The sequence below is a fragment of the Apis cerana genome, linkage group LG5 (assembly GCF_029169275.1).
Source record: "Apis cerana isolate GH-2021 linkage group LG5, AcerK_1.0, whole genome shotgun sequence".
NCBI lineage: Eukaryota > Metazoa > Arthropoda > Insecta > Hymenoptera > Apidae > Apis > Apis cerana.
The window spans coordinates 6,689,093-6,712,232 of record NC_083856.1 but is presented as its reverse complement, the minus strand read 5'-3'; the positions used below and the strand labels follow the sequence as shown (position 1 = coordinate 6,712,232).

The 23,140-nt window shown below is 31.0% G+C and overlaps 1 protein-coding gene and 1 long non-coding RNA gene across 28 annotated transcripts in view; one reads left to right on the top strand and one right to left on the bottom strand.

Moving 5' to 3' along the window:
- LOC107997602 (TLD domain-containing protein 2) overlaps positions 1-23,140 on the top strand; it is a 178,978-nt gene that overhangs the window by 53,376 nt on the left and 102,462 nt on the right. The window lies entirely within an intron of this gene.
- On the bottom strand, positions 2,223-22,119 carry LOC107997604 (uncharacterized). 4 transcript variants are annotated; one of them, XR_001766030.3, is made up of 4 exons: positions 21,718-22,119; positions 20,648-20,951; positions 19,261-19,378; positions 2,223-2,779 (listed from the first exon to the last, which is right to left on the bottom strand). It is a non-coding gene; the product is annotated as an uncharacterized LOC107997604 (long non-coding RNA). The 4 variants fall into 4 exon arrangements; XR_003697679.2 differs by lacking the exon at positions 2,223-2,779 and adding an exon at positions 18,504-19,022 and having other exon boundaries at positions 21,713-22,119; XR_009829645.1 differs by lacking the exon at positions 2,223-2,779 and adding an exon at positions 18,504-19,022 and having other exon boundaries at positions 21,912-22,119.

The following is a 23,140-nucleotide window of genomic DNA, read 5'->3' as shown; positions in this document are numbered from 1 at the left end:
TTTAATTTTTTTTTTCTATACTTCTTTATTTATGTTCCCTCTCTTTTTATTCTCGTTCCATCTGCTTGTCGCTTTGCCTTTATGCTTCCGGCCGTAAAAGAATAACCGGGCAAGATGGCCGAAGGAGAGAATAAACCCTGTGATCCGGTATCTCTATCCGATTTACCGTGTCACGAGAAGAAGGTGATACGACGAGAATGGTACTCTAGATGGTTTTACGAGCCTGATAGCTTTATGATATCATTCGTGTATTCTTTTCGTATCTCTATAGATACATAGAGAAGCGAATGGGTTTTTGGATAAAGGAATTATAGACTCTGTATATAATAAATTTAAACGTGTCTTTATATATATATCTTTATAATAATTATTCTCTAATAATGCTTTACTTTATCAAATCATTCTTTTAGATTACACAGAGAATAGGTTTTTTGAGTAAATTATAATTAATCGTCTTCAATCGTTTCTTTAATATAAAACTTTTGTAACAATTATTCCCTAATGATACTCTACTTTATTTTCAACAATTTTCTTTTCCCCTCTCCTTATCCTCAAATTTTTTTCAGCGTTAAGGATCGAAATGGCACAACGAAATGGCACGAAAATGCGTTATTTCGAGTTAGAAGTCACGATGATCGAATTATTGATTATTTTCCTCGATTTTTGAGAAACGAGCGATACTCGAAATCCCCGATCGTGATTAATTCCACGAGAATCGACGAAACGGGGGATCGTTGAAGAACGAAATACCGGTTCGTATGAAAATAGAAAAATCCTGGCCGAGCATTAGCGACGACCGTGAGGAATATAGGTCAGTGGCATATTATGTCGTACATAAATTTGCATAAGGTTGCCTCGTCATACGTGGAACCAGAGTCCACGATTTATTTTCTTACCTCGTACGAACTCGTTATTTTCTTTTTCATTCTCTCTCTCTTTATATATATACATATAAAAATATTCTTTATTCTTCTCCTCTTTGTTACTCTTTTTGTAATTAACGAATCGAGCTCGAATCCTTTCTTCTTTGACACGATGGTGTCGAGTTAGATCGAACGAGAGACGAGAGAAAAATTTTTGCATTCGACGACGCGAGTGGAGTGGTTATGCATACGGAAGTGGATGAGATCAACCGAGTATTTAAGTCAAGATCGAGGTTTCATTCGGGTCGAGTGGTGAACCTGACATTGATTCGAGGGAAAGTGTGCTGCGAATTCGTTTGGAAAAAAGGAATACGTTGAAGAATTAGTTCAAGTTGCCGCTTTTATCAGCTGCTCTTAAGAGGGGATAAATAATAATAATTTTTGAGAGCAACGTTTCTTTTCGAGATTTCGATAGAGATTCGAATATCATTTTTATCGTTCGATGAAAAAGTATCGAAAGATTAAAAAAAAAAAGAAAAAGAGAGGAGAGGAACGTCTCGATAAATTGTAAATTGTTGGAAATGGCGAGAATATGGTGAGATTAAGAAAATAAGCGTGTATCAAATTGGCTAATAATAGAAGGGGGTTCAAAAAACGTCCGGTGAATTACGTTGTTGGCGACTGGCACGTTTTCCGCGAATTAGCACGATAACACTTGACATCCGCATAGATGGCTCGAGAAAACAGTCGTCACGTGGACGAACACGCTGCGTAATTTGTAGACAACACGAGGCTTGTCTCGAAAAGAACGAAGACAATGGAAGGGTTCTTGATAAAATCGATTTGATCTTTTTCTTTTTTTTTTTTTTTTTTTCGTTTCTCTCAAAACAGAAAAATAATACAATGTAACTTAACAAATATTATTCTCATTAATTTGTCCAATCTAATTTTTATTCTTTTTTTTCTTTTCTTTTTTAATTGGATTGTTAGATTCGTTTAATCCCATAAATCGATATATTAGATCAGAATTATTTCTCTTTCTCTTTATGAAAATTTTATTTGTCGAACTGTATTGTTAATTATATTTCTTCCAATTCATGGTTCGGAAGAGCGAAGGTTCAGTAGAATGATCCGTCTACCCGTATTAATCTGTCTCTTCTCGTTATCTGCCTTTTGTGCGAAGACTAACTGGAACGATATCAAGGATGGCGCTGCTCCAGCGTTAATTATGCCTTAATTAAGAGAATCACCGACGGTGGAAAACATTCGACAAAAATTAAGAAATAATCATTTTCACCGGAGATGGAATTATTGTAATCTAACAGGAAGAGGAAGAAAGATAGTGAGCTGTCTTATAAATTCTCAGAATTTTAATTTTAATTTTATTCTCAGAATCTGTCGAATCAAGTTATAAACAAATTCAAACGTTCAAAATTCACATTCCACGCCCGAATGTGTGAAACAAAATGCAACTGAACGAACAAAAGATTCGATCAAATCTTTTTCAAACCAACAAGTTCAAGTATCGAAACGAAATTTTTTCCGCTTGAACTTTTTTTTAACGAAGAAGAAAAATATTAAGAGACTATTTGCAATCGATCCAACGGCTGGAATGGAGGAGGGGGAGGGGGGAAAGGCGACGAGTGCACGCGCTCGAGACGAAGGCATAATAAAACGCGGCATAAATAAATAAATAACCCGTGGCTGAGAAGTGGCGGGATTTGAGCAAACGAAAGGTCGGGAATTAAAATTAAAATTAAAATTAAATAAAGGATAAACCTCTCCCGGATCCACGATCCTCCTTCGAGAAGGTCTCCAAGGCCAGTCTCTTCTCTCGTCCCACGAAATTTCGACATTTTCCTTTATCTTCCAGTCTACTCGATGATTTACTCGCTCTCACGGTAATCTCGTGTAATCTGTGAGAAAAAAATCTTGTTATTGAATATATATAATTTTATTCTTAGACGTCACTTTACGCGTCCTGAAAAACAACAACATTTGAAAAAATTATAGAATCGAAAAACACTATTATTCCTTTTGCAATTTGGAAAAGAAAGAAAAATGAATAACGTAACAATTCATTTCTTCTTCTTCCCCGTGGAAATTAAGACGATTGGCAAGGGTCACCGAGATTAAAACTTATCAATGACGTAATATGAGATTTATAATAATGGACAATATCGGAATAGAAGAGATTAAAAACAACTCGTTCGTTCCTCGATCTCGATTGTCCACGTTCCATTGCACAACAAGTTATTATTATAGCTATATATTTCTTTCCTGTATGCCGTGGAAAAAGGACAAACAATTAAATCAGTCGGTGTAATTCCATCGACGAATATGTGTCGTTCAATATAATTTACACGACTTTATTGCTTTGTTTTAGTCGATGCCTCCAGGGTTATGCCTCTAGGAGTCATAAACTGTAGATGTACGTGATGATGGAACTTAACGCGTTGTTTCTGTTCAAATTTATATTCCGCGAGATTGGTTGTAGCCAAGAGATTGGGATCGTTGAGAATAATACATTGGAAAATCTTTGGGGAAAGGAAGGATTCGTGTCTGTTCATTTTAAAGGGGTTAAACGGGTTGGAATGCTAGGTGGAATGGCAGAAAGATTGGATGGGAAATCTTGGAGGGAAGAAATATTCTCTTCTCTTTTCCTTTTTTTAAAATCTTAATATAAAAAGGATCGTTGAATGGATAAAATTATATTTCTGCATTCAGAATTTTAGATTTAGCTTCTATATTTTATTATCAAAGTGGTAGAAGAAGCGAAACGAATTTCTTTCTTTAAATTACTCTCGCTAAATGCGTTGAAGTATTTCCAAGTATTCGAAGTAGTCTGTTGATTAAAATTATTAAATTGATTAGTTTCGAATTAATGGCATGGTTGATCGAGACAAAGGAAACGAGCGATTAAAAAGAATATAATCGTGCCGTGAACGATTGATTTTGATCAATCTCCAGAATACTTTTATATTTTCTTTTTGATCAAACGTCAATTTTTGTTCTTGTCGTGTCGTGTTTATACAAAAATTATGACAATAATTTAGAAAGATTAAATCTATTCAACCTTTGATGGAATTTCTGAAAAATTATTCTTTAAAAAGGTGCGATACGTTTTGAAATTTTATCCTTGATCCTTTTATTTCTCTTGCCTTCCCTTCTTTTCGTTCGCCTTTTATTGCTCGACCGAGTTGCTTTGTTAAAAAATTCAAGCGTTCCTCAATAATTCAACAGATTCACGACGCGTTTTGCGGTTTCACTCTTGGTTTCCTTGTTTTCTTCCCATTACTTCTTCCCTCAGCGTCCTCTCCATTTGTTAAGTGGTTAAGTTTTGCTCGATTCAACCATTTCTTTCAACAAGTTCAATCCGTTTTATGATTTTATCCTCAAATTCTTCCCGATAGCTCGATAGCTCGTCGTCGATCGTATTTTTCTCGAACAATCATTGTCATCTCGGACTTTTATTTTACCAATCACGAACGATTTAGAATTTGTTAATTTCGTTCTTCAAATCCACGTTGGCGTATCGTACGATCACAGTCGACTGCGGAAAAGAAATTTATGCTCGAGGTAATAAATGATCTTATAAAAGTTTATTCTCTATTTTATCGTGACTTTTATCTGACTATATTCGATTTCATTAGAGTTCCTCGTTTTTTTTCTCTTTGTGCTATCATCGTTTTACGAGACTCGCTGCCATTTTGGTAGTTTTGATGTCAATGTTCTTTCAGTTTGCTTCTCTTTATTTATTTTTTTTTTTTTTTTGCTATTTTCAGTAGTCATCAGCAATTAATTGTTTCAGCAACAATTAATTCTACCGCCACAAATTCATTAAATATCGTTATTCTTCTTCTAGAAAATTAATTATTCCCTAGATATTACCACCATTCTTTTTTTAAAAAATTTCTCTTTAATCAATTCTATCTCTCGAAGAAGATCGAAGAAATTATTAATTCGTGACATTTTCTTATTTACTAAATATTATTACTATTTTTCCTTTAAAAAATTAAATCTACGATAAATTTTTATCGAGAATAATCGTTTGAATAATCGAAAATTAATTATTCCCTAGATATCGTCACCATCATTCCTTTTCTAGGGAATTCCCATTTCCATGATGAAATTATTAATCCGTGACAATTGTAAAAAATAGTAATTGGTAAAAAGAATTTAAAAGTGGTAGTTGTTCTAGCCTGATCAGCGACTCTTAATCTTCTCACCTTTATTCCCAGACGAATTTCTAGGAACAGTGGAATAAGTATTTGCACGTAAACCCCATAGAAACGTTAGATTAGCCCCTGCAGAGCCCCGTCTATTTTCTGATCGCCATCGAGATACGAGTAGTTTCTTTTCTCGCGCGAAGAAAATCGTTTGGGGCGGCCAAACGATCTTCGAAATTCGAATTTCATTATTTGAACGAAGTTGTAAGAGGCCGAGAAGAAAGCGCAGGATCGTTAATCGGAAATGAGTAACGGCGTTCGTTTTTTAAAAGGTGGGCAGTAATAAAGTAGGATGAGCCGAGGGACGAGATGATATCTTTATGCAAATTTCTTCGTTCGGTCATTAACGTCGAAGATAAGTTAGGAAAGAGATTAATTAGAATCCTCCCTTCTCTGCACAACTTTTCTTTTTTCAAAAACTTGTATTTTTCATATCCTTTTTGCAATATTTCGCAATTTTTTACCTTCCCTTCTTATAAATTTTACAGCAATCGACTCGCTTTTTTACTTTATCTTTTACACTTACCTTGAGGATCACCTTGAGATTCTTACAGAGTATTGTAGGCATTGTAGGTAATTAGGAAAGAGTTAAAAATAACAATTCAACCAAAAGTAACAGAAGAATGACTTTTGAAAAGATAAATCGCAATTTTTAGAAAGGTCACGACTCGGAGGAAAAAAAACCACTGCTTTAATCCTCCACCTCTCGAATCCTATATCATAATCCGTGTCATTTAATCTCACGAGATATCCTCATAAATCATATTTATGGATTAGTAGACTCCTCTATCTCATTAACGATTCGAGCTATTGAAAAATCTTGATTATTACATATTCACAGAAAATTATGCACCATATTCCATTTCAATGGAAATCTGCCAAGCAAATTAAAAATATCCTTTCTTTCCAATTTCGTAAAATCCAAAATTCTAGATTTTCTTGATCCAATTCGAGATATATAAAAATTTTCCTACTAGTCAATCCAGTCGAGATGCCACATCGGTTTCTCGTCAGTCTCAAAATTATTTGTCAGTATCGGCCAAGCAAAACAGTCACCATAACCTTTCGATCCTGCGCTTCCATCGTTTAACGAGCATTCCTACCCACCCACAACGCGAATTCTAATTTTGAATCGGTGCAAAAAGGCGACGAAAGGTAGGCGAGGGAGGCCATTTGTTCTCGAACGTGCAACATCGCGTGCATTTGCAAAATTTCACAGTCGGCCGAGTTCCCGATTCTGAGACGAGATTGGAACTACTATGTCACACGATTATTCTTCATCGAGGATCGATGGATCGTTGCGCGTGTTTTTTTTTTTTCTATTAATAATTGATGACGATAATGATTTTCTCTTTTTATTCTCTCGTTATTTCTCGAAGAGAAGCGTTGTTGCGTTCATTCAGGACTATTCGTTACAATTTGGTGACTTAATTAGATTTTGTTTTTACATAGGTTTTTCATAATGTTAATCGAAAGGCGAGTTTTTATGGAAAAAGATTTTAAGAGAGGAGGAAATATTGGAATATTGCACTCTGGTGAAATACGTTATTGCGAAAGATTGTAACTATCCACTGCTAGCATAATAGCAATGATAAGGCAATAAAATGGTGGTACCATAATAGAAACTGGTGTCTAGGAAAGTTCCAGCCAACGTTTGAAACGTTCCAGATACTCCGCCGTTTAGATCATTTCAATTTTACACTTGCCTGAAGAATTCCAGATTGCATTGTTTGAAAGATCCTAATCTTTCGCCCAACCTTGCACTGTTTTCTACAATTTCAATCGCGTTTCATTCCAATTACCATAAAATTATTCTATTCTGAACAATTTTATCAGGTTTAGTAAATTTTCTCTGAAAATTATTATCTCGTTTATTTGCTCCGTGGGAAAACTAGGAGCGATAATTGAAAAGGGAAACTCTTTGTAAAATACCCATTATAAATAATTTTTTCCACTATTGCGATATTTCTAATTTCCCGAGAACTCGAATAAAAAAACACTCGAAAACTCGTTCAAATTCTAAACCTATCATCCATTAACTTGAACAAGATCCAAATCATCGATCTATACTGGCTAATATCACATTTTTCGAGCACCCATTCCAAAACCTGTTTCAACCCAATTTAACCCAACAGCTCAACATGTTAAAATAAAAGGACGAAAAAAATAAAAGTTCCGTCGCCTCTGATGACGCAGATAATAAAAATTGGGATCTGTCACGATCACCGATTGCGTATCCGCGTGAAAGAAAGGGATGGTGACGTAATGGGCGAGGAGTGAAAAAAGCAATTGGCCGACGTAAGAACGGGCAAAAAGGAAGGGAGGTGGGAAGGTTTGCCCGTTATTTTAACAACGGATGCCATTCCTTAATTGTCGAGGCCGATGCATTCCGGAGCCGGTCCCAGTGGCTCGATGGCCATGGACAAAAGTGCCGGCCAACAACAGGCTGGCCTTTCTTGCATGCATGATTAGGCGACGCCCGTAAAACCCGATGGGAACCTGTTTGAAAGCTTGCAGACAAGAGCAGTCATTCATTCAGGTGTGTTCGGTTATAAATAGAATTCCCGGAAGCCAATCAGAAAACTCGATCGTCCCACGATTGTGGCCAACTTGGGAATACTTACACCTGGCCAATGGAAGAAAGGGGACGAAAATTGGCGATCGGTTGTTGAAGTTTTACTGGAAATTTTCTCGATCTTACTTACCGTGCGAAATACCAGTTTCCGTAAGAATGCGGCTCTGCATTACCGATCGAATCTGTTTAGGCATATCTAACTGCATTCGCATACCTGATATTTAATATTTTGTATACTTAATATTTAACGTGGTTACTAACTTACGTATATTACATCTGTAATTTAAATATTTTTTCAATCGATGAAAATAATCAGATACGCGTATATAATTGTATTTCTATTCGATTAAGTTTGCCAGAAGCATTCGAACGATTCTAGTAATTGTAGGAAGGCAAAGATTTGAAACTAAATGTAACTAGTTTGATAATACTAGTATTTTCTTAAATCTAGGGAGTCTAGTGTTGAAACTATTAATTCACCACATCTTAACCTCTTTTCGCTCGCTTTCGTACGATTCTTATTCTATTCTACAAATACAAATTGCGACCCTTTAACTACAAACGGTAAATTTTTATAATAATTAATATCATTTATAATATCGTATCCCTATAAGTTTGATATTTTACTCTTGTTCGTTAATTTGAAACCGATATTCCTTCCCTTCTTTCCCAAAATCAAAGATGGTTATCGAATTACAGAAAAAAAGGTTACAAAATCACGTAGTAGTTTATTACGATTTCCGTCAAGGGCGGGCAATGGAACGTTGTTCGACGACGTTCATCAACGCGACCAGACTACGTCTCGTAATCACGTCACCATCACCATTGTTTTCTACCGATCTATCGAATAATACGCGCGTGTCCAGAATCTCTTGCTGCCGGATTGGCGTGATTTCCTCTCTCTCGTTTCCAAACGCCACGTTTCCATCCGCGACTCGATATTTGCACAAGAGGCGAGCCATATCTTTATTCTGTATTCCGCTTGGCGGACGAGTTTCTGGAAAAACAGAATTTTTCTGTACTCTGGGACAAGGGCAGCCGATGACTGCGGAATGAGGGATGAAGGGGGAAAAAAAAGAAAAAAATTTTTGTTTCAATCGGAATTGTTTACTTTGACTTGACGATCGATTGTGAATTTTATATATGAGATTTTAAAATGCATATTGAAGATGAATTTTTTTATAGGTTTTTATAGGTTAGGTAAGATTAGATTTATGGGTTTTATTTTATAGGGATTTTATAATGGTATTTCTTAAACCCTGGAGAGGTTATGGTGATGGATATTATACGATAAAGTTCAAATTTTCATCGTAAAATTGTTATTATACTTTATTAATGAAATATCACTGTAATCACCCGAAAAATATGATAATAATATTTAGCAACTTTTTTTCTTAACATTTAAAAAGAAGAAAAACTTAAAATGTCTTATATTTATCGTCGAAACTCAAATTAACCAAATCTTATCTCTTTTACTGTTGCAGGTGAGTAATCTTCTTTCACTCTCGTACTCTCTGCACGCATACATCTACTTCTGGCACGTAAGTATGCACAAATAACGTGCAAATTTCAATGGAAACTCGGTCTACAGATAGGATTGAATGACATTTATCGTTCCAGTTGTAAGTATGAATGTAATTTTATGAGAAATTTATCTTGAAAAAAAAATGTATTTTCTGAGAAATTATTGCTTGTTGTTTATCGTTGATTTTGTAGATATTATAAATAATGTAGAATTATTAACTTCAGATTGCAATTAAGACGTATAATCCTGTAATGACTACATTGGAATCTTACCTTGTCGGAAATACTTATTTTCTTAATTATATTTTGAACATAATTGTATAGTATTAAATTGTAGTAGCTATTTGAATGAATATTTTTTTTTTTTTTGATTTTTAACAAGATGAAAATCATTAAAAATTTTCAATTCAGCTTTTGATTGATACACATTTCTATTTGTATTCGTGGCTCGTTTAGGCTATTTTAGTAAATAGATGTATCTAATTTAGAATTATTAAAGTTTTTAGAAATTTAATTTATGGAAGTTCACGTATAAATGAAAATTTTCTTTGGAAATAATTGCATTTAGATAAAATTTCTGATAAATTCAACAATGTTTTATCAGAGTTCATAAATTATTCATGAATACAACATGGCGGTTGATTATTAAGTGATTATTCTTTTTGTACAAACTCGTTCACTTTCTTTCTTTTCTTTTCTTCTTTTTTCTTTTTTCCTTCATTAATAACAGATGTTTTACTTTCATCACTCCAGTGAGTTTTTAATTAAAATCCATTACATTTTCACGATATAATAAGCTCTAATTATCTTGATAACATTTCATATAATAATTATAACATATTACAAAGTTTTAGGAAGAAGAAGAAATTAATGTCGCAGTAACAGAGTATTATTAAAAAGATATTTCCTCCTTCAGAACAACGATACATAAATGAATAATGTTTCAAAAGAATGTAGACGCTCTTGTAACCAAGTTTAATCACGATTTAATTACGATTAATTTTTATTTTAAGCCGTTTCTTTTGAGAAATTTATCTATTACGTATCATAATGTAATAATAATTATATACAACAATTAAAATGTTAACAGTTAAAATGTTTCTTACTTGTTCAATTTAGAATTTTTTTTTCTTTTTCAATATATATATATATATATAATATTTATAATTTTTAGCTAAAGTTCGAAAACATTTTATGTCATTTTTAACCACTGACACTGAAACATATTACTGAAATATTTTCAGATTTTATTATTTTTTTTTTTAAACAACTCATGTCTCAAAGAAAATGATAAAAAAAATTTTAATCTTTCAATTTATGTTTTAATTTACGTTTCAAAAATAGTTTAGAACATTTTAACTTTAAGAACGATGGAATAGATATTGTACATTGCAGACTAATTAATAAAAATCTCTGATTCGATCAAATTTCTGAAGTTTTTTATACACTACAAATTATCGATCAAACGATAATTTATTAATAAACCCATAACCGCATCATTACTCCCGTCGTAACAAAATACTCGGCGATAAACGATACGAAGATAAATACATTGATATCGAAACACGACGCAACTTAAATTTCACCTCGACACACGAGATTTAAACTTTCGAGCGTGAAATTTTACACAGGCTTTCCACTTCGTCGAAATTCCACCCTTCTCGGTACGCAGTACGCAGCGTTTCATGAAAGACACGTGTCCTTTCCCGCAATTTACCACGAATTTATCTCGTGAATTTATTTCGTATTTTCCCTTGACGAGAAAAAAAATAAAAAAGAAGATGAAAAAGGAAAAAGGAGAAAGGAGGGTGGGGGGAAAGATCAGGGAGAAAGAGTGGCGGCCATTTTGAACGACGTCGCTTTTTCACGAGCGGAAAAAGCCAGAAAACGACCGGAAACAGGCTTTGTTCAACGGTCGATAAAATCGAAGAAGATGTATGAGCGGTGTTAAACCGTGAAATGGATAAACGTTCTCTTGTTTTCGTATTGTTTGGTCAGTTCAATGCTGTTTATCGTTCGCCAAGGAATTTTTTTTATGATGATTCGTAATCGTAATCGATGAATGATGAAATGGTACGAAAGGAATTGCACGCATTGAAATATTTATTAAACGACACTTTGATTTCTTTTGAAATTATATCGTATTGTATAGTGATTATTGAATAGAAATATTTTCAGATTAAATAGGATCATTAGAAGATCCCATCTCCAAACTCGATGTACTTTCGATATGTTTGTATGTATCTTTTTTTATTATTTTTTATGATGCATTGAAAGGCACGAGAGATATATTATCATATATTATATCATATATGTTACACCTGCAATCTCGCGTTATTAACGGCTGAATATAATTGGAATAAATAAACAATCGATTTGGCCATCCTCTGTGTATATTATTTCGGCGAATTCGAGTTAACCGATTGGATTAAAACTATATCGCTTTCAATATTTCGATTAAATATCGATTCTCTCTTTTGCCGCCATTATTATATGACCATCCGACGCGAGAATCGGAAACAATTGCGTTCTGTAAAAATTTAACTTTCTCTCTTTCGACAAATTTTTTTTTTTCATTTCTTTTATCTTTCGGTTCGATTAAATTTCATCAACAATGGACAGAAATGTTCCTATCGTTTTTTACGAATTTATCCTTTTATTTACTTCCGATACACCATTTTGTCGCGTGTAATTCTTCGTGATACAATTATCTTATATTTTTGTTAAAAAAGAAAAAAAGAAATAAATGAATTCGAATACGAAATAACGGTACGAAATAACGTATGAAAATTTTTGATTTTATTGTCTGTATAATATATAGAGAAATATATATATATATATATATTTTATGCTGTTGAAAAATTAATAAATTTGTAAATAAATTTTTGAAATAAGTTCTTGAATATCAAATAACGTATAAGAAAATCTGATCTTATTATCTTAATATCTTTGAATTCTTTCCCGCGTAATATCCAATATTTTACGATGCTTTAACGTCGTGAAAAATATAAATTTTCGAATAAATATCCGAGTGTACAAGCTTTAGGCGCGTACGTTGCTCGATGCACGAAATAAGGCGGCGGTAAAGAGAGGGGTGGTTCACGATCGATGATTTAAGTCCATCGCTGTGGAGAACCAGTCGATATTTATCGACATCCGGAAAGGTGTGTTCGATATTTTAAAATTCCTCCGGCTCGTGAAACCGTACGACCTTATTGGCCGTGTGCGAGGCGGCCATTTTCCATTTACGTTCGCGCAAGCTGCCAATTAACCGCCTATTAAAATCTTTAATTAGAGATCTTTGTCTGTGACACTTCCTCCGCTCTGTTCTCTCTTATTCTCTAGATTGGTTCAAACCATATTGTGCACGCATGTTGTGTGCAGAACTTCGTTTCTGGTTTTAACGTGTTTGTTTTCAAGAAGTTGGGGAGGGGAGAGGGAGGGGGTTCCTCCGAGGAAAAATATTTTTCTTGATACGCGTCTGGCATTTATTGCGAGATCATTTCGCTCGATTCAGAAAATATTTCTAATTTTTCTTGCATTTTTGCATTTTATTGCAAGTGTAAATTCGCCTTTATGGGAAGAGATTTATTTCTCTTACTTTTTTTTTTCTTTTCTTTCTTTCTTTTTATTTGGTTTTACAACATTCAATTTTGTAGAAATAAAATATTCTGATGATATACAATTAACGAGTAAAATCTTATATATTGGCTTTCATGTGATATTTCTTTAAAAATTGAGAAACTTCGATCAAGAATGTTAATTAAAAATATATATTTTTAACAGAATTTTTCCCACTGTTAATAATACGTAAATGGATGAAACTTCCTTTAACATTCCGTAAACGTTATTTATCACTTAATAACTATATTGAATAACGAAAAATCTGCTTCTTCTTAATAAGTTAAAACAACCAAGATGGACCGTTTCTTTTTTCTTTTTTTTTTTTTTTTTTTGTTTTTCGAAAAATAGTCATTAAAAGAATGTCCACATTTCTCGGTTTATTTGTTTCACGCGGGATAATCAACGGAATATTCATGAAGTTGCGCGAATTTAATTATATTTATAATTACGAGTGTATAATCGTTTCCCTCATGCAAATATCCGGATGAACAGGATGCAACTCATTTTAAACACGTTCTCTATCACGTATGGATTAAAATCGAGTCGACATTTTGTCCGATTAATAGTTCAACTCTTCAAAATAACATAATTCATAATCGATAAAATTTTTCCATACGTATTTACTTTGATGCGCAAGTTTCAATTAAATATAACGTTTTATACGCTTATCCTTTGATGAATTAAAAAAATTAATCACTCCTCTATGATTTATATATCAATTATTCAGGCGAGTCAACGAAATATTTAATTTTCTTTATTTTTGGAACTTTCGATGTTTCACTCACAATCGATGAATCCTAATAATCTGTATAGAATTATTAAATATGTTAAGTTTATGTCAATTTCTTTTTTTTTTTTTAGAATTTCGAATATAAAAAAGATCAAAAATGATTAAATGAAATTTCAAAGTGAAAATAATTCCACTTGAAGATGTAACTTTCTTTAAGAAAATGAAACGAAAGAAAAAAAAAAAAAAAGAAAAAAATATTCTCGCGCGTATGAAGAAAATTTCCAGACAATTTCCTCGAAACAAATCCGTCTTTTTCGCGTTGCGAGCAACAACGATTTTTTTACGAATTCGTAGAAACAGTTACATTTTATAACTAGAAGTGTACGTATGTAAATTTAACGAGTTTATTTTTTTTTTTTTTTGTTCACGTTTTGTTACTTGGACGTTCATAGATTCGGTTTGAACGAGAGTTCTGACCTGGATCCTCTCGAATAATTGGTTTTCGTAGTTAAACGTTTGTTTGCTCTTGCCAGGTGACTTTATCCGTTTGGTGTATGTCCAAGGAAGGATCGTTCGGATTAACGAATCGAATCATCCGGGATCGAAACAGAAACGCATGAATTCATTCTTCTTTTAATCGACAAGAAGGAACGAAATATTTTTAAATAATCCATAAATAATTAAGCCATCGTCCAATTTCGTGAATTTTTTTTTAAATCTATTTCTCGTTGATAAAGGATGGAATTAGTGGAGATCGAACGTTCGAAAATAATCCAACTATTTCACTCGTTTTGTTTAGACATCGAGGTAATCTCCTTTTTATTTACTTTTAATCGACCGGAAACAAAGAGTGGATTTTAATCCTGGATATTTAGTACTCTACAACATTCGTGCATCGCATTCTAAACGAGTCCCATTTTAATCTCACCGGTTGAAATTAAACTATAAATAGTTCATATTTTCTAAAATATCGATTGTGAAATTATTTTAAGATTTGGAATTCCAAATATAACTCATTATAAAATTAAAACTTTAAAACTTTCAAATTTAATTTATCTAATGATCTAAAATTCAAAGTTCAAAGTGTACGAAAAATTAAATTTTCCTCGTTTCGAGACATCAAGATTTTCGAGATCATCAAAACACGATTGCCACACGCGTAACGAGAACATGAATCTGTCATTAGGTCGATGAAAAATATCTCCACTCTCGTATCTAACGCTTGAAGGATTAATTTTAGTGCAGAAAGAGAGAGAGAGTGTCTTGAAGATTTTCTTTGTGACAGTGATTATTACCGACAATGTAGGACACGGTAATTCGGTATATCCCCCTCCGGTGATTAATAAAATTGCACTTTGTGGAGGCATAATTGCGTTACATATGGGAACAAGGATACAGGAAAATCACGATATATCGGAGATACCCTCTTGATCTTTTTATTATAATTCCAGGTAAATGGGATTATAATTGCGGCAGCGCACTGATTTCAACTGTTTTTATCGTTTTCTTTATTGCAGTTTGTTCTGCGCGGGGTCTACGAGGTAGAGCAACGAGATGTTGGGGAATTTCTAGTGAACGAGTGAAAGCTAGGGAATATTTGATTTATACGCCTTTGTAACTAGAAAAAAATTTGGAAAATAATGTGCAGGTGGATTATAACTTGGGATTGTTAAAAGTGGAATAAATTCGAAAATTTATCGGTTTAAAAAATGGGAAATTTTAGTTACTAGAAATTTGAAGGCGAACGAATTGGAAACTTTGGGAAAAGTTTGGACAATACGGTAACATAATTTAATTTTGAGTTGGAAAATTTTGAGTTTTGAAGGATTTTCGAGTATCTTGTTACCGACTAAAATAAATAAATATTAAAAACAACAAATCTACGGATTAGAAATCACTGGTTTAGAAATAGCTGTTTAATTTAAATATACACTAAAGCTATTTCTATAAATAAATAAATAATGATATATCTCGTGTTGGAAACGGAATAAGGGAGGGAAAAGGCAAAAAGAGAGAGAGAGAAAGGAAGAGGAAAGAAAGTGGCCGGTGTTCAACCTCGTTTTCGCTCGTTGGTTCTGCGTAAAGGTATCTCGACGGTGGAAAACATGGGGAAAAAGCAAAAAAAAAACAAAAAAAGAGGAACGCCGAGAACACGACTTTTCAACGATGCTTCCATCCAAGGATTTCTGGTATAATGGAATGTTAAGTTGCGTATAAAAAAATAAATAAATAAAAGTATGAAAAATAATGGAAATTGCATTGCCAGAGAAATATGGTTTTTTTTTTTCTTTTTTTCTTTTTTTGTTTCATTGGGAACGTCCTGTGGACCGAAAACAAGAATAAGATGGAAAAGTATGGAGAAGAGGATGAGTTTGTTATGTGAAGTGGAGGAGACACTTGGAGACGTCAAGAGTGCATTCATTCAGAGATAAAGCATCTCTCGTATTTACGACAGAGAAAAAATAAAGCGATGGAAGTTTATCATGCGAGGGAAACGATCTGGAAAACCGATCTTGATAGCGTTCCTATCTATGCTCTTTTCTTGAAATTATTTACTGGTTTGTTTACTGGAAGTTTTAAAAGAATTTTTGATTGAAATTTTATAAAAAGTTATTCGGTTACATTCGATAAGAAAAAAAATTTTCAAGTTTTGGAATTGGCTGATGTTCATATTTTCAAAATTTCAAAATTGCTACTAACTTTTTAAATTAAAAAGATTAATTTTCAAATTTTCTAAATTTTCTCTATTACAATGGATGCATTGGATTTTTCAAGAAAAAAGAATATAATTTGAATATAAAAAGCATAAAGATTATATGATTAAATTATCTATTGAATAAGATAAAAGATACAATCGTCAATCAAAGGATAAACGAACAACGATTGATAGGGGCTGTTTGTAACAAGTGCAATCGTTGGATTAATACTGCAATTTTCCATAATATTAATTAAACGGCAAAGATAAATTTTAATTTCACTTGGAGTAACAATTTCACGTTCTGTTTAATTTGTTTAATCATTTTCTCATGGTCTGGATAAAACCAGTCGGGGATTCAAGGCTATTTCTAGAATTTTTCTCTCAATTTTGTAAATCAAAAGTCTGATTATATTTCAATACACACGTATTTGATATTCAGGGAGTGGAGAAATTTTCATGTACGCTTTTTAAAATAAAGTTTTTGGCATTTTTTTCAAAAGAATATATATTTTAATCTCTTGAATCTATGAATGAATTCAACATAGAAATATGATTATATTTTGAAAAATATATACGAAAAATATATATATAGCTGTAGTTATGAAGATACAAGGAAATTTTATTTTAATTTTAAATTAAAACTTCGTTACAATAACGTTTCTTTATAATTTGTTACGCACGTATAAATTTTCTATGCATTTTAATTTTAATTTCTTCAGTTCTTAACTTTCACGTGTATTAATAATTTAATTTAAAAAATTTTTCAAAAAATCTGAAAAAGTAAAAATTCACAATTGTTTGTTGGATTTATTTGCACATAAACGAAATTTTATCTTTGAATATCAAAATTTAAATACAAATTGCGTATTAAATATTTTCCTATTATTTTTCTATTTTTGCTTTTTATTTTTTCCCTGACAAAAGATACAAAATCCGTAATATCGCGAATCACGTACAACTTATCATCATAAATTGATATAAATTACGTTTCAACCGAAATCTCATCAACTAACTTGAAAGATCGGTAATTATCGAAGTTGTATCGATCGTACAAGGCAATATCGAAGTTTCCTTCGAAACTGGCAGAAATTAATTAATGGCGGATCGGCCAACTTAATCATCCATTCGCCACTTTAGGAGTTTGATTAAGAATCGTCCACGATAATCTTTTCACATTGAAAAACATAGAGGAAAGTCTAAATTTTTTTCGAAAAAAATTGTAATACGTTTTGTAAACTTTTTGATTAAATTTTCATGAAAATATTATCGATGAATCGATTTTCTTCTTATAATTGACTAGAAGAATTGGAATTTAATATTCCAATCATATTAAATGCAATTTAAAATTTATATTAAAACTGGATATATATAATGTAATTATATTTTACTTTTCTTTCTTTAAAATGAATAAATTATAAATATATGAATCGTTTAAAATATTTTTTACAGGATTAACATTTATTATAACCCTATTGTATTGGTCTGCGTTTCTTGGACGGATAAATATATGAATTCATTGAAAAAGGAAATAATGAACACTCGAATTAATCGAATAAATAATTTAAATAGATCCTGTTCCTTATATATCATACCCGTTCCCGGATGTTGATTTCCCGAAAAAAGGATTTTACGAGTACGAACTTCCATCAACAGAAGCTAAGGTGATAAAGAAACAGGTTTGGAATTCGAATTCCCATCTTTTGGAATTCGCGAGGACTGATTCATTGTATGTGAATCACTTGCACGCGTTTTTGAATAACGTTATATTGGATATAAATCCGACGATTCAAAAAAATATCGATCGATTATCAATAGATAATTAGCTTAGGAATTAAAAAGAAATTTATATTCTCATCTGGGAACAAATAAGCCAAAAATAATTGAAAATTAATGAAAATCTTGGAAATTATCAATCTTTTATCGTTAATAATGAACGAAGGTATGAAAAATTATTTGCTATGATCAAAAATCTGATTAAATTCTAAAAGATTCCTTAAAATTTGCTTTGAAATTTCGAAATTTGATTTCGATTTTCTTTTTTCAAGTCATCATTTTCACGATGAATCAGTATTTTTAAACAATTTTAGTATTTTAAAACAATTTGTGCTTTATTTTGATTCATTGGATTAATGAAACTTATACTTGTTTTAATTGGATTATCTTTTTAAGATTACGATTAGAAATTCTGAAGTTTTCTTTTGAGTAATCAAAGATGTGAAAGTTTTATTGTATGAATGTTAAACTCTTTCACTATGGAATGTTCGACGAATGAGTATTGAAGAGTAAGACTATGCAGGTTGATAGTGTTACACGTGTGAACGATTGAGTTACGATAATATATAGGGTGATTCAAAATATGTATAACTTCAGAAATACATTTATAAAATTAATGGATAAATTGACGAAGTTGCACAGTTTTAAATATAAAAAAAAAGTTAAGTATATTCTATAATTAAAATTTATATAGCGCTTTATGAATTACCTAACGATTTTAAAACTATAGATATGATGTATGATTTTTAATATTAGCATGATATATTAGTAACTTTCTCCAAAAATTAACTTTAGACATATTCTTTCAACTAATATTCTAATATTTCTCTTCCTCTATTTCACACTTCTTTCATTTGATATTGAGAAACTAGAATAGAGATATTTCCAAACCGTTTCATGTTCATTTTTTCAAAATTTTGGAGAATTATACATCTTTGCTCATCCTAATTTTAAAATTTCTAAAAATCTCCCAAAGGTATTTAATTAATTCTTTAATGACCATGATCTAAAAAAAAAGAATAGTTTATATAAATTTGTATCATTTTTCTTCTAAATGCAATTGAATGAAAAATTGCTTTAAAAATATTAATTTTTTTGATCCATATTTATTAGAAATTTTCTTTCTCCATTAAGAATCTCCAATAAGAATTATAATTCTAGTACTTTACCACTCTGTATGACATTGTATACCATTCTGACGCATAAAAATATTTAATGCTTTCTTACTTATGATGTATGCATACCGATAGTTGTTTACGTTCCATGAATCGAAACATCGAGTCCAACAATGGTGTAGACAAATAAGGGGAAGGCCCTGAATATCGAACGTGTCCAAACTTCCATGGGGAAACACGTTGAAACCTATGTTGAAACGAGCATGGATTAAACATAATTGATATTTCACTGTCGAAAATAATACCTCACTTTTTAATAAATAATATTATATGATACAATTATGAGTTACAGATGACAAACTGTAAAAATACAAAAAGAAAGAATTATAAAAATCTTATATCATAGAAATTACTCATTAAAAAATAATCTTATTTCAAGAATTCGTACTATTCTAAAAAATAAATCTCATTTATAGATTATTTTGTAAAAAGTAATTAATTCAATTCTAAACACTATTCAATTATGCATATTTAATTATATCAACCAGATAAGAATCATAATGATTATTCCATAATATTCTTGATTCTAGAAACAATTTCATCTCGATATCTATATCGAATTTATTCAAATATATTTATTCAAATATAACTTTGTTTTCAACCAAGCATATTCATATAGAAAATTGTTTCGAAATATCTGAAAGATTGCATCAGATTTGCGATAACATTAGTTCGATCAATAACTGATATTTACTTTTCAAGTAGCAAACTTGTTATGTTCAAAAGGATTACGAGATTTTCATCATTTATTGGAAATGGTATCTTTTAATCCTTTCTCGAATGTTTTTTGCACGATGCATTTTTTTGTTTTTTTAAGTTTGTATCTTTTAAACTGTAATAAAAGAGAAAAATGTAGATGTATTCATTGTATTTCTTTAATGTATTGGGAAAAAATATTAAACATTATTTCTTGCTTCATACAGCAATAACTTTTTAATGTGGCTTATTCCTTTTGACGATTAATTATTTAGAAAAATGTATATTTTATTTTGATATAAGTTAAAATAAATTGAGAAAGAAAAAATCAATCGGTTAAGCTTTTCTTTAATATTAAAAATTTTTTGATAACAAACAATATTAGAACTAATAACAAAGATAGATTCCATTAATTCATAAAGAATCCATAAAAATTAATCTACAAATATATATATCACAGAAATAAGAAATGAATTAAAATCATTAAGGAAATAGCATCAAAAAATTTATCTATCAATATATATATATATATATCAATAAACTAATTCCACAAAACTATTTATTATTTTTCGATTATCAATCATAATTATGATAAAAATATAATTTCTTAGTATTAATCACAATTTCTTGATTATCAACTAATCATTGACTATAGCTGATATAATAAGAAAAGTTCGTCATGATTCGTCAGAGACGACAACTCGTGCACTTTAATTGCAATCGTATCACATTCCAAAGTCCAAAGATATAACATACTTACACACAGAATGAAATAATTTCTTTTTTATCAGTCGACGACTTTCACTGTAATCGTTCACCAACTACTATGTCTAATTACGCAACCGAACAATCGAGTTTCGATGAATCGTGCAATGTATCTCTGCCTCTTCCTTTTTCCACGTCACTTCGATCTCGTAACTACGTGTCGTGAAATTTCAAAGTAGCCACTACCTATATTTTATCCGAGCAAACGGGCACTTTATCGGCCCGCGAGGTAGTAAATCTTCGGTTTACGAGGGCTCCATCTTTTCTTCGTCGATTTTTCCATCCATTTAGCGATTTCTCTGGAATTTATTGGTTAATTAGGGACGAATATCGTGGAAATATTTACGAAATTATTGGCATTTTATCGATTCGAATTTATAAGTGATTTAGGATCTTGACGTTTTTTTAATTTGAATTTTTATTTTTGTTGAAGCAAAGTTTATAATATTTGAAAATATGAATAGTTATAATGTAGACATTTTGATAAGTATTCTTTTTTCAAATTTTTTTGGTAAACCTGATACAATAACGAAATTAGAATTCTTGGATCCATTTAGGCACGAGTAATTTTACTTTTGAATATTTTGAAAACGAGGGCAGAGAGGATTTTAGATCAATCCTCTCTGCCCTCGTTTTCGAAATATTCAAAAGTGAAACATTGTTTACACCTAAATGGATCCAAGTGTCTTTGATCGAGATATTTGCCAAATTATATCATCGTATAACGAAAAGATTAAAATCGGAAATTCTTAATAAATGTATTATTTCATTCTACAATCAAATCGTTCAAAAAGAAATATTTAAGATATTACTTTTAAAACTAATTAAATTGGATTTATACTTTTAAGTATATCTTTCATAAAGACACAAATCGAGAAGTACAATAAAATTTGTTATATTATAGTTAAAATTTATTTCAAAAGAAAAAATCAATAAAAATGCTCAATCAGATTATAATCTGATATAACACAAATTCTTCAATCTCACTCTTTGTGTATTAATTTATTCAGAAATCACAATAAATTTGAAAAATTGCTAAAAAAAAGAACTAACTCATTACCTAACCTGTAAAAACTCTCGACTTTATTACAAAATTTAACCAACTTATTCCATAGTCTTGCCAGTCTAGATGACTCTCTACTTAAATGATTAATATCGTTTTTATCGCAAGTTGTATGTAACAGCGTGTATCATAAATCTCACATATTCGAGAAACGTCCTTTCGAGTCGTTTCGAATAATTACGTTCCGTCAGTTCACCTTTGAGTTAATACATCTTGTCCAGTCGAGTTCCTATATGGACTAGTTCGTCCAATAAGTAGGATTGCCGTCAATGCCACTTTTACGATCACAAGTTTTCCCCTATTGGTAAATTTACCATAACGTTACGTCGTCGATCTTTAGTCGCAAGAGAGAGATGTTGAATTTCGAATAAACAGCGAAATTTCTAGAGAGACCACTCTATGGTTGATTTCCAATCGACGTTTACTGTCAGAGTGAGAATGCGCTCATGTGGAAACGCTGCTTAATGATCCTTGGTTTCTTCGTTCTCGATTTTATACGCGTAGCAGGAAAAGAACCTTTGTTAAGCCTGTATCACGTTTGATTAAATCGATTTAATTTTTGTTCGAAAGAATAGAGATTGTGTATTTGTCGATTATAGGGAATATTTGTGTTCGTTTTTTTTGTATTTATGTGCTTTTTGAAAAAAAGTAATGTGTTTATAAAAATTTCTAAAAGTTTATAAGTTTGTAACAATTGTATAATATAGTTGTTAATGCTTTGATAAGCATTTTAAAAAGTTTGATTTGTGTGTTTATTTTTTTTAAAATTTATATGCTTTTTAAAGAAAAGTTGACAATATGTAAAAGTTAACGAGATTTGCGGTAGTTATATAATGTGAATGTTTTAATGAATATTGATTTGGAATCTTTGTAAATTTATTAGTTTTTACATTTGATAAAAATAAAATATTTATGAATTATATGTGAAAAGAATTTAAAATATTATATATATAAATTAAGTTCTTTCTTGAAAAATCGTAAAAATAATATTGACTTTTTGGCATGATATATGATAGCTTTAAAAACAATCAGAAGCAAATGGTAGAAATATCAATAAGATATATTATAAAGAACTTATGTACGAATTGTTTTAATTTTTCCGACCAAATTTATTAGTATATTATATAAGTATAGTATAGCTATAAAAGATAGGAAGAAAATCTCAAATACTTCCATTTATTGTAATACAGATGTAATACAGATTAAAAAAGTGTTTATTATCAATTCAGTCAGTAGTTGTTAATAATCTAATTCTTAATGTGCATTCTATCAATAAATTTAAAAGATAAAGATAAAAAATCAAATTTATTATTATATATCGTCAATTTTTTTATATATCATTTTCTTTTATTTATAATCATAGAAAAATACTAAATAATAAATTTGAAAAAAATAATAATCTCGTATATTTGTTATATATATAAT